Source organism: Leptonychotes weddellii, chromosome 1 (assembly GCF_054177405.1).
Source record: "Leptonychotes weddellii isolate Sample4059 chromosome 1, ASM5417740v2, whole genome shotgun sequence".
NCBI classification, from domain to species: Eukaryota; Metazoa; Chordata; class Mammalia; order Carnivora; family Phocidae; genus Leptonychotes; species Leptonychotes weddellii.
Window position 1 is genome coordinate 61,882,766 of NC_138369.1, and position 12,113 is coordinate 61,894,878.

The 12,113-nt window shown below is 41.5% G+C and overlaps 1 pseudogene; it reads left to right on the forward strand.

Annotated features, from left to right (window-relative positions):
- Nucleotides 1-2,624: 2,624 nt before the first annotated feature.
- LOC115941179 (U2 spliceosomal RNA) lies at nucleotides 2,625-2,759 on the forward strand (annotated as a pseudogene).
- Nucleotides 2,760-12,113: the final 9,354 nt, after the last annotated feature.

Consider the following 12,113-nt stretch of genomic DNA (forward strand, 5'->3'; position numbering starts at 1 on the left):
TTAGTGTTCTCCTATTGGACCATAAATGATTTTGCACAAAATAAGTATCTGACCAGGCCACTCTCTGACTGTGATGGATCTAAACACTTCACGGTCATGTCTGAACACAAAACATGACCATTGTCCACACCACAAAGATGATCAGACATCTCCCTGTCCTGGCTAATATGAGTGACTGCTGCTTCTTAACCAATTTCTTTAGTTTTAGCCTTGTCTGGTCTTTCCTCTTTCTAGATAAGATCTATTAAGCTACCCAGTTGTAGGATTACCTCTGCTTCCCGAGAGCATCAATCCGCAGCAAAGCCCCACATCCCAAAATCACTTAACCCAAGACCAAATCTTATCACAAGTTTTTTTTCTAATACCCTCTTGCTGAGACACTTCAAGGTTTTCCGGGCTGTGTTCACCCTCACTGAGATGAGTAATAAACCCAAGTGGTCCAGGTGTATTCACGGTGCTCTGTGGCTGGAGGGCACTGACAGGTGGAGTGATTGCATTGATGGCTCCACTAACTGGCCTCCTTTGCCAGGAATTTTGTAGTCCCCTCCCATTCTGACTCTGGCTCAGTCCCGTGACTTGCTCTGACCCATGGCACGAGAGCAAACTTTATGCAAACAGAGGCTGGAAAGCACATGTGTGTGTTGCCTGTTTTGAACCCCTGCTACTACTGTGAGACCAAGCTAGCACGATGGAGGATGAGACACATGGAGATCAGTCAAGTGGACCCTGGTGTCCAGCCGAGGCCACCAGCATGTGAGGTAGTCTAGCTCAGATCCGCAGAATTCCCCAGCCAACTCATGATCTTGCACACCAAAATAAATGTTTATTGTTATATCTTACCAAGGTTTTGTGGTTGCTTGTTTTGCAGCATCATTGTGGCAATAAATAATGGGTATGGTTTACTGTCTAAGAAAATATTTCTGTTGACAACCTATTTGGTAGAGAATCACAGGGTCATACATTTTGCCCCAAAACTTGATAGGTTTGCTTTGTTGTCTTTTATTGTTAGGGTTTGATTTTTGTTTCTGGTTAAATTGTGATTCTCTTTTGGTATCACCAATTGTTTATAAGTTGGGTCTCTTATCTCCATCCTATTTATTAATTTCTCCTTCATCTTTCTAATCTTTCATTGATTTTTTATATTTTTTTGAACACTTTCCTTTTTTTCAATTAGCTCCATTTTTATCTAAGGACTAAAATTCAACCTCCTTTTCTTCTACATCTTCTTTCATCTCTTGTTTCATAGGTTCTATAACTTCTTATATTGGGTTACCTGTAATAACTCTCTCAATTACGTGCTCTTGCTTTGCATTGTTTCTTTTTGAGTGATGCAGAACTTTTTAACAGTGTGTGTATGTGTATTTCTGGAATTTTCAAACAAATGGGCACCTGGGTTCTTTCTCATCCCATTATCTTCTACCTATATGATGGCACAATTACCCTTATGGCAAGCTGTCTCCAGTTGAAGAGTGAATGGATATGCACAGCTCCTAACCAAAATTCACGTGTCTTGCAAACATTTACCTGAGAGAGTTTCTCTGGGTTATCTGCTTTTTTTTCTGTTCTGAATATGATAAAGAAAAATATTTCTGAGTAATTTGAAGCAATGTGTAGTTCTTACATCAGAAGTTGACTGTGAACAACTACTATTCCTAGTTTTTCTGTTTTCTCTCTTTTCCAATGGCTGCTTAAAAATTCCAAGATGAACACTCCATATCCTGTCTGCTTCCACTCTGGGCCAGTGCATTTACCATCTCTGCTGAATATAGAGTTGTATTGTCCAATATGGAAGCCACTAGCTACTGTAGATATTGAACCCCTGAAATACGTCTAGTCCAAATTGAAATGTACTGTGAGTGTGAGATTTCAAAGACATGGCACAAAAAAGAGAATGTAGAATATCTCATTTATATTTAAAAACATTGGCAACATGTTGAAATGATAATATTTTGGATATATTAAAATATTCTATTGTAATTAATTTCACCTGTTTCATTTTACCTTTTTAAAAGTGTTGCTTCTAGAGATTTTAAATGATTTATCTGGTATGCATTGTATTTCTATTGGACAGTACCAATAGAAAGAGATACTGCACCTGAAACTAATATAACACTACATGTTAATTGTACTTCAATAAAACAAACAAATAAATAAAAAGTACAAACCCACAAAAGAGAGAAGAGAGAGCGAGACAGAGAGAGAGAGACTAACACACAATGGAGCAGAAATCTATGGTTACTTCAGAAAGCCATTTTGTGATCAGCACTGACCCTGTTCTCTGGCATGAGGATACATAGAGGAGGTTTATAAACACCTCTGCTCACCTTTTTCCTGTCTATCTTTGCCATTTTGCTAACAAGTTATGCAACAGAAATACAAAGGATCATAAGAAACTACTACAAACATTTATATGTCACAAATTGCACAACCTTGAAGAAATGAAGAAATTACTAGAAACATATAACCTATCAAGACAGAATTATGAAGAAATAGAAACTCTGATTACTAGTAAGGAGACTGAGCCAGTAATCAGAAACCTCCTAACAAACAAAAGTCCAAGACCAGATGACTTCACTGGTGAATTCTACCAAACATTTCAAGAAGAATTAATACCAATCCTTCACATCGCTTCTCGGCCTTTTGGCTAAGATCAAGTGTAGTATCTGTTCTTATCAGTTTAATACCAATCCTTCACAAACTATTTCAAAAAATAGAAGAGGAAGGAACACTTCCAAACCAATTTTATGAGGTCAACATTACCCTGATACCAAAACCAGACAAAGACACTACCAAAAAAAAAAAAAAAGAAAGAAAGAAAGAAAGAAAATTATAGGCCAATATCCCCCATGAACATAGCGGCAAGATTTCTCAACAGAGTATTAGCAAACAGAATTCAACAATGCATTAAAAGGATCATGCACCATGAGCAAGAGGGATTTATTACAGGGATATAAGGATGGTGTCTTTGCCATTTTGTTTCAAAGATCAAAGTAACTGAGGGCTTCCAGTAGTTTTTGACCTAAGCCCATTATGTTATTTAAATTTTGCTTTGTAGCAAACTACTGGAAACTTAGTAACATCTGACAATGAGCATTTATTTCTCACACAACAGAGGATTAGCTTGGGCTCTGATCTAGGCTGGACTTGGATGGGACACGTTAGCTGAGGCTTCTTTGCTCCACACCTCTCTCATCTTCTAGTGGGCTAGCCCGGGCATGTTCTCATGGCAATGGTAGAGGAGCAAGAGGGAGAGAAAGCCTAATCTTAAAAACACTTTTTAAGGTTCTGCTTGTATCACACTTGTTGACATCCCATTGGCCAAAGCGAGTCACATGACAAACCTTGACTCCATGTGGGAGGGTGCTATGAAATCACAAGGCAAAGAGCCTGGATGCAGAAAGGGATAAGGAACAGGGACTCATCTCCCCATTGTAAGTAGAGGGAATTCCTCCAAAATTTGGGGGAGGTACTAATTTGTCTAGTTTCCAATGATATTTCAATTTTGCTTCACTGGGAAAGCAGGGAGCTGTCATGACCCTCGCTGTGTTGCTTCAAGTGCATTTTTAATTTCCTCTTAAACTGTGCTTGCAACAAGCTATATCATTGGGTACTTAATATACGATATTCCATTCTCCTTTTAGATAAATGTTGCAAGAAATTTTCTTGTGATTATTAAGTTAGTAAAGAGTTTTTTTTTTCACTACTACTACTATTAACTTTTATTATTGTTATTATTCGTCACATGGAGAAACAGCATAGCACATACCACTAAGGCTAAAAAGAAGACTGGAATTGTCCAGGTAGTGTCTATTCATCAGGGATGAGCTGGTGCACTTGGAACGAGGGTAACAGTTTCTTTTTGGAGCAGCCAGATGGGAAGAAGGAGATGTTCAGGCCAAATGTTTGCTTTCAGCCAGTCTGTCTGGCCATATTGAGAAGGGGTTACCAGCTAAAACATTTGCTATTGATTATAGAGGATGATATGAACCATGGAGTAGTTTTATTTGGAACCAGGCAGAAGAGATTTGCATCCCAACTTTACAACTCCTTAGTTGTGTGATATTGAGCAAGATCTTCCACCTCTGAGAGAGTCTCCTTCCCTTATTTGTAAAATGGGGCCAATGAATTTCTACCCAACAGGGCAGCTGAAAGGATGATGTGAGATAGAATGGCATTAACACAAGACATGCTTAGGAAGTGGGAGCTAAACTCCACTATGTATATATGGGACTGTTTGGGGGCATCCCCCAATTCCCCCAATTCTGTCTTCAGTTGACAGTGGGAGTTATTTAGTGCAGCTGAAATATTTTCTAATTGCATCTTTTACTCATTTGTACATTAATTTATTTATACTTTCTTTGTTTTACTCATTCATTTATGCGATAAGCATTTATTGGTAGTTTCACAGTTGGGTTCTCCTGGAGCAGACAGTGAGATGGAGTTTGAGGAGGAAAGTGTTTGTTAGGGACCAATATCTGGGAGGATAAGGTGGGGGGAAGTGGGAGCGGACGCAGGGAAAAGCCACACCACGATACAGGACAAACGGGAAGCTGCTGGGAGGTCCTAGAGAAGATGTGGCCTGTTGGGGTTGTCCTGTGGCCACATTTGGCCAGAACGGCTGGGTCTTTATACTGCTGCCTTGCTCGTTCACCGGATGAGGGCTGTCCTGGGCAGGGCACGACCTCAGCTGAGGTCATGTAGAGCTGAAGCAGTCTCTAAAGGAGCTGGCAGGGGAAGGCTGTGTGTTGATGACACTCAGTGTAGAAGGGCAGCAGGTCCTTCCTTGAAGGGAATTCTGGGTGGCATATCGTCATGTCCACCCCTGGTGGCTACCCTGGGCAGACCCTGTGCCCAGACCCGGGCTTACAGTGCCAAACAGGGAAGACACATTCTTCACACTACATTGCTTACAGCATAGGCTGGTTTTGAGAGTTTTTAGCTGTCTTTGAATTTCAAGTGAACAATCTTCTTTAGACAGATTGCCTCACCATGAAGCTGGGAGAATAGACTAATGTCTTCAGTTATTACTCAGGAGAGGAAGAAAGTAACAGATATCCCTGTTTATAGTAACACAGATTCTGGGCTGTAGTGAATCTGCTTTTATTCATTTTCTGCCAATGTCAACAGTTGAACCAATACTGATTTTCTATCTTGCGCCAGGCACCGTGTTAGGTGCTAGGGGTACGATGAGCGGTATTCAGTCTTGTCAGAGAGACAGACGCATACAGATAATCTCGACATAGGACAAGTTACGGGGTGGTGACATAAAGAGACTGCTAACGGACAGGACAGGACAACTCAGAGACAGGGCAACTTCCCCTGGCCTGGGGGTCAGGAGAAGCTTCTCAAGAGAGTAAGACACTTGAGCTAAGACTAGAACGCTATGAATCAGCCAGGTAAATACGGTCTCTGCTCTTAAGTAATTTCCCTTATTTCATGGAAAAAGAGGACAAATCAGAGTCTTGAACATTTATAGAAAGTAGTCATGCTGGGGTGCCTGGTGGGTCAGTGGGTTACGTGTCCGCCTTCAGCTCAGGTCATGATCCCACGGTCCTGGGATCAATACCCGCATTGGGCTCCCTGCTCAGCTGGGAGTCCGCTTGTTCCTCTCCCTTTTCTCCTACTCATGCTCTCTCTCTCTCAAATAAATAAACAAAATCTTTTAAAAAAAGTAATCATTCCAAGAGAATCAAGGTTATTTAAAGGGACAGATGGACTTTTATTATCCTTAAATGAAGGTTCTTAAGAAGTTTTCCTTCATTTGAAGCCTTGATAGCTCAAAAGGTTTTCCTGTAGGGCCGGAAAGCTGTATATTGGATGATGTTGGTTCCTTGGAAATGATTTCACTCTGTGTGTTAAACAGCAATCATGCCTCTAAGAGGTCATCTATTAAAAAAAAAAAAAATCCATACATGCCTAAATGTTATGTGATGCACAGTTACTTTATTTAGTTTGAGTTCTCCTGAGTTGTTTTCTTTTACCAGCAGCACCATGGAATCCTCAAAGAGGCTGAACGGAAGGGTGTGAGTGTAAATGTGTGAGCCCACACCACAGGGCACCCCCTCAGCCTGACTTCCTCTCAATTCCCTTGACTCTTGAGTCACAAATGGTAGGATTCTGAAAATTAGGGGTCCCAATAGAAGCGTATTAGACAGAGGCCATGTTTCCTCCTTACATGTTTTAAAAATGGTCGTCAAGACTTAATTGCTAATACCAATGCTGGAAAACCTCCCTCAAACGATCTATTTGCAAAGCTGGTGAGTATGAGACCACCACAGTAGCTTCACTGACACTTCTACATCAGTTAGTGGGGTTTCTGTACCAATGGCTTCAATATAGGGGACTACCCAGTGTGTGGAGGGAGTCGAGATGTCAGCCTGTCACACCTCATTAGAACTACTACCCCATCCTGAGAATCTGCCCAGGGTAAGCTGGGCAATGTGTGACCTGAAGTCAATTGAATTCACCTTTCCCCTTAGGCTCTAGAAAAAATGGACTCACATCCTTATTTCCTCCTGGTGTAGGAGGTCCATGCTCCCCGCAAGATTTCTGGAGCTTTCAGTGGCTTTGCATGTCTACTGGTCATCTATTTGTTTTATTTATTTATTTTTGCTTTTATTCTTCTCCTATATCAGCCCTAGTGTCAACCCCAATGGGAGTCAATGGCTCTTTTTCCGTGAGTGTCTTTCTCTCTGTCTTCTCCCAAGTATCTCACATATTAACTATGTGATTGCTTTCACTGTAGATTTGTTGTGAGATAGCCAGTATCAAGAATATTGGATCTCTCTATTCTTTAGTAAGAACCTTAACCACCTCTGCTGCTGGAGTTCCAGACATAGCCTGAGGCGCTCCTTTTTCTTTATTCACCTCCAGACCCACTTTTCTCTCATTTGTTTATCTGCTTTTGTCACCCCAGATTATTGTTTATATCTATATATATATATTTTGGTGCAGAATGACTTTGCTATCTCTCTCTCAGTTCTTTTTCTTTCTAACACAGTAGGATTCAACTTCGGGCTGCGCATTTGAAAATAGTAAGCGTTAGGCATTATCCCTAGAGCTTCTGATTTAAGTGGTTTGGTATGGGGCCTGGATATAAGCCTTTTTGAAATGGCACCCCCACATTTTCAAAATATGCAGCCAGGCTGTGAACCACTATAAACCTAACCCAAACCCATGTCTTCAGAGAGTCCTATGGCCTTACAGCTACTCTGCCTTCCATCAGCTAAGAAAAACCATGCATGCATGCGCACACACACACACACAGGCACCTTATTGCATGCAGGCTTCATAACTACTTTTAAAGGGACTTTCAATATCCTCCTCATACATATGCATATTAAGAGACCAAGGCCCAGTAACGTGCTCAAATTTATGTAGCCAGAGATAGTAGAGGTAGGATTTCAATCAAGGACTATGAATTCCAAAACTGTTTTTTTTTTCTTTTTTCTTTTCAAATCTTGCACCTTTTAGCTCAAGGAGCAGGGTAGATGTGAACACATACTTGTGTTCAGTGATCCCTCCTTTTAGATATCACTGCTTCTTCCCCCATTCCTGCTACTCTAGAGCCAGCAAAATCTTTGTCAATTTACATCAGGCATATGTTGTTCTTTCCCCAAAGGATCTCCTTTTGTCCAAAGCCTGGGATCTTTTCACTTATTCCCAGAAATGTTTCCTTCAAAATTTCCTTTGACAATAGCTAACATTTATTGAGTGCTTAGTATGTGGTGGACATACTGAAATAAACAAAGGCTATATAACTTGGCCAAGGTCGTATGATGAGTAAGAGCAGAGCCACACTGCAATCCTAAACCCACTGCTCCATTCTGGAGAAAATGCGGATTCTGATTCTGCAGGTCTGGGGGGTGGGTCCTGAGAGGCTGCATTTCTAATAAACTCCTAGGAGGTACCTACACCACTCCATCCATAGTCCATACTCTCAATGGCAGGGCCTAGATGAGGTTGCTTGCTTTTCTGTTTTTCCTATTGAAAATAGCTATGGTTTTTGCAAAGTGGCTACATTTCTCATGCACTCTCTGGGTTTTTCTTCCTGAGCGATAAGGCCAGGGAGCACTCTTGTCCAAAGATCTAGGACCACTACAAGGTCAGAGATTACATTTGACATTAATTAAATTAATTAGCTGAAAGGCAAACACTACTCAGAATTAAAAAATAAGGTTCCCTTAAGAAGGGGCAGAAAAGATTGATGTAGGCAAGCTGATTTAGGGTTGAAAGACAGGATGTTTGATGTTGAGTGGCGACAGTCGATGTTTTCAGTTCTGCCCTTCTGTCCCTTCTTCCGTCAGTATGGTGAGAAATCTGCTTTGGCCATCCTCGCGCTTCTATGAAATGCAAACTGCAAGAGGAACTTTAAAGACAGCTTCTAACAGTTAGTTGCATATCATTCCACAGAGGCTTTTTTACTGAAGGCAATTTCTGCCACAATGATTTTTTTTTTTTTTTTTAGTTGCAGGTCTTCATTTTGATGTTCAAATTCGCTCAAACTCTGTGACTGGAGCAAGGGGTGATTAGTGCTTGGGGAAGGCACTTACCACTGAAGCCTGCTGCTGCTGAGGAAAAGGTCAGAGCTGTGCGCACTAAGCAGGGTGCAGACTGGCAGCCAGGGCAGGGAAAAGGCTTTCATTCCAGCAATGGGCAGGGAAAAGGCTTTCATTCCAGCAATGGGCAGACCTCTGATTTCCTCATGAAACCCACTAGTGCAGAGCGCATGGCACACTGCACGGAATACTTAATTACAGAGGCAAGTTATGGGTTCAAGTTGACCAGGTAGTCTAATCAATATTGCTTACTCCAAACTCTAATTCACTTGTCTTACAACTCATTAAATTTGAAGTATTATTGATTTTCAAGTAGATGGCTTAACTAATAAATAAGTGCATTTTATCTTGGGAACCTTGGTTTGAGTTTGATCAGTCGATTCGCAGGTAAGAAAACTCAAATATCTTCATTGGGTAGTGTTTGCGGAATAATCACACCAAACGAACTCCACTGATGCAAATAATTGGCCAGGACCCCCTATTTCCCAATAGCTCATGCTGAATGGGTTGTTTTCCTGTTTCTGAGGAGGGTGTCTTGACAACAAGGGACAGAATTGTATGACTTGGAGAAAGTCGTCTTAAGAGCATGCACTTCTCTGAAATGTAATTTCTTTGTATTCTGCAAATCAAAGATGCTATGAACCTTCTTTTTCTCTTGTACTAGAAACCGTCTTGCTGGGTTTTTAGCAACCAATTCTGTCTTTGCCCCTCAATGGTCTGGACTAGATTTGATTCCTACAGAATGCAAGCAATCCTCCAGTCTCTGATGTGGCTTTCTGCATGGGCTGGAATCTGACCAGCCAGCAGCCCCTGTCAGCCTAAACACATACCCACATGCTCAGGGTGAAGATGGGTGCATTGGCGTGAAGGCAGGGTGATCAAACGAATCTCATTTGTGCTGATTTTCAGGCTCTGAGGCGACACTTTCTGTTTTCTATTTTTTTTAAAGAAAATTATTTTATGACCTTAGGTAGAAAATCAGTATCATTTGCCATAATTAGAGGTAAACCTTAAAGATAAATATAGTAAAAATATAAATACAGTGAAAAAACAGGTTATGCAACTATCAATGTGTCCCATGCTTGAAAGATGATCTGTTTCTTTCCTTTCTTAAGTTTTTATTTAAATTCCAGTGAGTTAACATACAGTGTAGCATTAATTTCTGATGTGCAATTTAGTGATTCATCTCCTCCATACATCACCTGGTGCTCATCACAGCACATGCACTCGTTTATCCCCATCACCTATTTCACCCATCATCCCTCCCACCCCCAGTTAATTGGTTGAGAGTCTGTTTCTTGGTTCATCTCTCTCTTTTTTTAGGTGGCACTTTATTTTTTTTAAGATATTTATTTATTTATTTATTTATTTATTTATTTATTTATTTACAGAGCACGAGCAGGGAGAGGGGCAGAGGGAGAGAGAGAATCCTAAGCAGACTCCCTGCTGAGTGTGGCCCGATGTGGGGCTCTGTCTCACAACCCTGAGATCATGACCTGAGCTGAAATCAAGAGTGAGACGCTCAACCGACTGAGCCACCCAGGTGCCTCAGTTGCATTATTTATTTATTTTTTTTTAAAAGATTTTATTTATTTATTTGACAGAGAGAGACACAGCGAGAGAGGGAACACAAGCAGGGGGAGTGGGAGAGGGAGAAGCAGGCTTCCTGCTGAGCAGGGAACCTGACATGGGGCTCGATCCCGGGACTCTGGGATCATGACCTGAGCCGAAGGCAGACGCTTAATGACTGAGCCACCCAGGCGTCCCCCCGCCCCCCCGCCCAGTTGCATTTTTTTTAAATGTAATTTTTTGAATAGGTGTCTATTGACATGATTCATAAACCTGAAATTATCAAAAGGCATCCAGTTAAAATATTTTCACTCCATCCAATAAGAAACTACTATGTTTAGTTTCTTTTCTAGCCTTCTAGAGATGCTTTTTGTATATTTAAACAAGAACAAATACAGATTCTTATTTTTTTCTTATTTTTATAGAATTTTATATTCTACACATTGTTCTGAACCTTTTTTTTTCCTTTTAACTTACTGGCATATTTGCGGGATTTTTTTCCATATCAACACATGGAAAATACCTCATTTAAAAAAAAAAAAGAGCTGGATAATTTCCATCATTGTATATACACCATAATTTATCTAATCAGTCCCCCATTAATGGACTTTTGGATCCTTTCCAATATTTTGCTATTATAAACGCCACTATAATATCCGGCGCATAGTACCCACATGCAAAATGACTGTGTACATAAGTTGTTACCTGTGCAAGTATGTGGGTCGTATACACACCCCAACATGGAGAGCTGGGTCAAAGGGTACATGGTCGCTTTGTCAAATTGCCCTCTGTGGGTGTTTTGGATATTCACTCTCCAGCCAGCAATGTGTGGGGACCTGAGGCTGGTAATTTTAATCCCCCTTGTCAAGTACTTACATTTCTAGGTCAGAAGCTGTTTAGTCAGGGTTGCAAACAACCGAGGAGTCCAGTTAACTTAAGGCAGAAAGAGTTGATTGGACTAGATTGGAAAACTGGAGTACAGGCTTTGGGGAGACCAGGGGGGTGAAGCATAGCCAAGGATTTGCCGTGGGACAGTCTCATGAAGATGGTGCCACTAGGCTTATGGCCACCAGGCATCCTCATGGAACCAAGGACCCCAACCCCCAACGTTGCGCTCCCTGTACTACATACTGGACCTAAGTTGGCTTCTATAGAGTTACAAGGGGGAGGTCCTGAAAACCTCTCTTTGCCTCCTGGCAAGAAGTGTATTCAGATGTTGGGTGGCCAAAACAATGTCCACTATGAAGACCAACCTCTTCATCTTTCTTATAACCGGCAGGGGTGGGGTGGGAGCATTTTCTTGGATCATTCAGGATCTGAGTTTAAAAGCTCTTGTGGCTCTAGGGTGTGAATTGGACCTAGCGTCCACCACTCTGCCCAGGAGGGGATTAGTGGATCAGTCAATGAGTCTACCTTGGTTACTGATCACCTTCTGCATGCTAAGTAATCACTTGCTTGGCCAAGGATTCAGAGTCAGGGATTCTTCCATCTAATTCTGTTTTAGCTGAAACGGTGGCTGATCGGTGGCTTAGCCTTGGGCAAGCCATTCTTCTTAAGCCTGGTTCCTCATCCACGAAGCAGGGATAATAATATTGACCTATTTTCCCGGGGTGTTGCAGGGATTCCCTAATTGATGGCTGTGCAGAACTCTGAAAATACCTTAGAACGCCCCCACCCCTTTGTCTCCAAGTCTGCTTTCCCTTTAGCGCTCCTGCTCCGTGTCCTGTAATTTGAGCTGGCATGCAGAAGGGAACAGATGAGGGATTGGAGCACAAACATGACTTGTTTGGCATCTAAAGAGACAGTGAACGGAGCCAACGTGGAAGGAAGGTAGTTAGCAGTTAGCAACTGTTGTTAAGGGTTCTGTGGGGTACCACTGCCACAGTTCCAACGATCAGGGATCACAGATGCCTGAGTCCTAATTGCTTTCTCTGGTTGTCATCCTCATACATAAATAAATTAGCAGCCCTGTCCTTGACATGGATG